The following is a 4,113-nucleotide window of genomic DNA, read 5'->3' on the forward strand; positions in this document are numbered from 1 at the left end:
TGATACATTTTTATACTATATTGATACACTTTTTAAAAAAGAAAAAAGGAAATTCTATGTAAGCACATGCTATCCCTATACCCAATTGATACTCTTTTATACCACATTAATACACTTTTATATTACATTGATACACTTGCAGTGTCTATATACTCAATTGATACTCACACATATTAGATTGATACACTTTTAGAATGCATGTAGAAACTGTATAGAGTCATATAAAATATAAAGAGCAGCTCGGTGCAATAAAGAGAGTCATATAAAATATGTATCTAAATAATAATTGTAGTTAAAAATTATATAGAATGTGTATACAAATGCTATAATTATTATATAGAATATGTATATATATAAAAATTGTATCATTATTATATATAAATGTATATTTTTAACAATTGTATTATATAGTTACTCTTTTGGTTTATTGTATCAAACTATGGAGGTGAAACACATCGTCTATTGCCTAAAACACAAATCATTTTGGTTCTTATAAGAAAACAGTTTGAGAAGGTTCAATTGGTCGAGATGAATTTCTAGATTCGCAGATTTATCAACATCACTCTAATTTGTCGTTTACTCTTTCTAGGACTTTTTGGCTGCTCTAAATCAACTTGAAGGAGGATTGAAGGACAACATCAAAAAATTGAGTTCGTACAAAAGTACAAGCAGGAAGTCCTACTCGGCAATCTTGATTGGTCCCCGATGCATAAAGATCCTCACTTCTAGAAGGAAAATATAAACTGTTTCGAGGAGAATGGATTTCAGGTAATGCCTATAGCATCGCACATTCCTTCGTACAACTTAAACACCATACAATACCATTACTGTTGTGCCTTTCGATGAGAAAAATGACAATCTCGCAGATCGCGTAACTGCTCTACCAAACTTGTTAGCCTGATATCAGTCAAAATATTCAGTAGAGTGGTTCAGTGTTTATAAAGTGAAAACCACAAAAAATGGCAAGGCCATAGGACTTGGAGCGAAAAAGCAAGAAGTGAAGCGTACACTTCTGTTAATAAAAACGCACTATTGTGGCTATTTACTGAATTTTTAAATTTAGGTGCTAGTTTTGTGGAATTATTTTAATTTTAGGTGTTATTTTTGTCTTTTTCTCTTTAATTATACTTCCTTCGTTTCATAATAAATGAATTATTGAATTTTGACACACATATTAAGGAAAAAACATTAAAGATATAAATTTAACACAACTTTTCATTTTTACCTAAAGAAAAAAAAAAGGTTGACCTTGTAATACCTTTTCAAAAGTTAATTGGTTGTCAAATCATAAGGGTAAATTTGAAAAAAAAATTCAATGATTCACTTATTTTAAAACACTAATAAATACTCCAACAATTCATTTATTCCGAAAGGGAGTATTAACTTAGTTCACTTTGGTTCTTTCAAATTCTGGCCATCCCATCCATTCGATGGCTTTAGTTACACGAGCCTATATAGCATGTTGAGCCCAGATTTACGGAAATCGATAGCTTTAATTTTGCTCAAATATTTATAAATTTGAGTGTGGATCCAGTTATTATTTTATACTTCCTCCATTCATTAATAGTCGTTTATTATTGACTTGATATATAGGTTAAGAAATATTAGTAAATGCTAAGTGTAATTTTATCATATCACCCTTGAAAATAAGTAAAGAGAAATTACATAATACCACATCTTAATTCACCATTATTGTTTAAAATACCAACTCCTTAAAATAATTACAAAAGTTCTAGATTTTAATTTATATCGTAATGCATTACTTAGGGCCGCAATACATTACGGGACTGAAAAGATACATCATGGGATCAGCTAAGTAATGTATCCAACCAATTTAAAATTCAAGATTTTATGTAATTCTGAAAAGTGTGGGGATAAGGTATATTTATGAAAATTGATTAATTCAATGCTTTGAGAAATGTATTAGATAATGACTGTTATTGATAATTACGCGTAAAATGGATAGAAATGAATAAATTATTTATTGGATTTTAAAACTGAACAAGTATTGTTGAACATCTATTTTTTAATATAGTGGATAAGTAAAGATGAACGGAGGAAATAATAAATTAAAATCATTTAAAAAATTTCATCCAACAATAATAAAAATAGATGTCTAATAATACTTGTACAGTTTAAAAAATCAACGAATAATTAATTAATTTCTATCTATTTTACCTTTAGTTATTATTTATAGTCATTACTCAATATATTAAATTAATTATATTCAAAGGGTGATATACTAAAATTACTTGTATTATTTCTTAATATATACATTAATAATAAATAAGTATTATTGGACGAAGAAAATAAACTTTCAATTTTAAACATATCATTTAAGTGGTTCGCCCAAATACCTCTTGGTGGTTCGTAACATCACAATATGGAGTGTACGCAAGATTTTCCACAAATTAAATGGCAGTATTCGTATATTCATATATTCATTATCACAAACTCAATGTGAAATTTTATTTAAATTTTGAGGCAGTAGAGCTTATAAACCTATATTTTTTTGTTCTTATCCAAATTGATATTTATATATCTTGTGTGGTGTTAGATCATAGGAACAATTTTATTACTTTATACATCAAATCAATAAATACAGAATATATATTTGAGGAAGGACAAAAACAACACTTCAAATTAAACTATTTCCATGAAAATGATCATCAAATTTAAATTTTACTTTCTAGCCATTTCAATTTACTGGCTTGTTTTATATCGTTTCTATACACCTTCTATACAGTTTCTATACATATCTTATACATATAAATATTCTATACGAAAATTATACATTTTTGATAATAATTTATACAGTAACTGTACATTTTTTTTATGTGTTCTATAAAATAATTATATAATTTTCATACACTTTGTATATATTTTTTATATATATATTTTATACATATACATATTTGATAGAACTATACAATTTCTATACATATATCTTATATAGATATATATTCTATTTAACAATTATATCGTTTTTATATAATTTAATTATTATTTCTAAGCAATTAAAAAAATAGAATATTTGATCTGTTAAAAAATGTATAGCAAAAAAAATTAAAATATTTTTAAAAGGGTCGGATTGCTCAAGTTAAATATTGTATCAGTATTGTATATAAATCGTATCAGTATTGTATATGGACTACGTAGGTTAAAATGATCCAAATTAGGAAATGATTATAAAACCAAAATAGTATATCCGACTGATCACTTTTTAAAAAGTTTTTTAACTTGATCTATTTATTTTAAAAAGTGTTATAGAGTGTTCTTTTCCCTATATGTTATATATGTTATTTGTATATAAATTTCTTTTACTTCATTATTGTGAGTGTTATGTCTTTCGTTTTAATTTAAGTGGCTGAGTTTCATTTTTAATCTATTTAGAAAGGAACGATCACTTTTGAAATTAAAAATATTTTAGCTTAAACTTATCATTTTGTCCCTTTTAGTCCGTTAAACTTCTTGCTCAATCAATTGATTCACACAAATTAAAGTCGGGGAGTGGGGGCATACAAGTATTCTACTCTATTAAACTTGTTAACCATTCTACTTTATTAAACTTGTTAACCATAATAATTAACACAAGTCGATATAAATATTCAATACCGATAAATTTTTAATGATTGGGTTATTATATATACATAAATATTTTTAAAATATTATTTACATATATATGTACCTAGCCAACTGACAGAGGCTCTTTCTAGAAGGGTGTCTTAGTCACAGGATCTGTGCATGTCCGTCTTTATTTCTTGTCAAAAAGGAAAAATATATACTCCCTTTATTTCGTTTTAGTTGATCATTTTTTTAAAAATATTTCTTTTAATTTAATTATTTATTTGATGAGACCAAAAAAATTTTATTATGTTCTTTTAATAGTATTCTTAATATTAAATGACTAAATAAAGTGTATTTATTCAAATTTATATTTTCAAAGTATAATTAATAATATTAATTTGATAAAATAAATTTCTAATTAAGATTTTTTTAATGAGTGTATCAAGGAGATCAACTAATATGAAATTGGAGGAAGTAAGTTAATTGTGGTACAAGAGCATTCTTGTCATATCCAATTGACTAGTTAAAGGGTTACACTTCATCTTG

This window comes from Capsicum annuum, chromosome 7 (assembly GCF_002878395.1).
Source record: "Capsicum annuum cultivar UCD-10X-F1 chromosome 7, UCD10Xv1.1, whole genome shotgun sequence".
Lineage (NCBI taxonomy): Eukaryota > Viridiplantae > Streptophyta > Magnoliopsida > Solanales > Solanaceae > Capsicum > Capsicum annuum.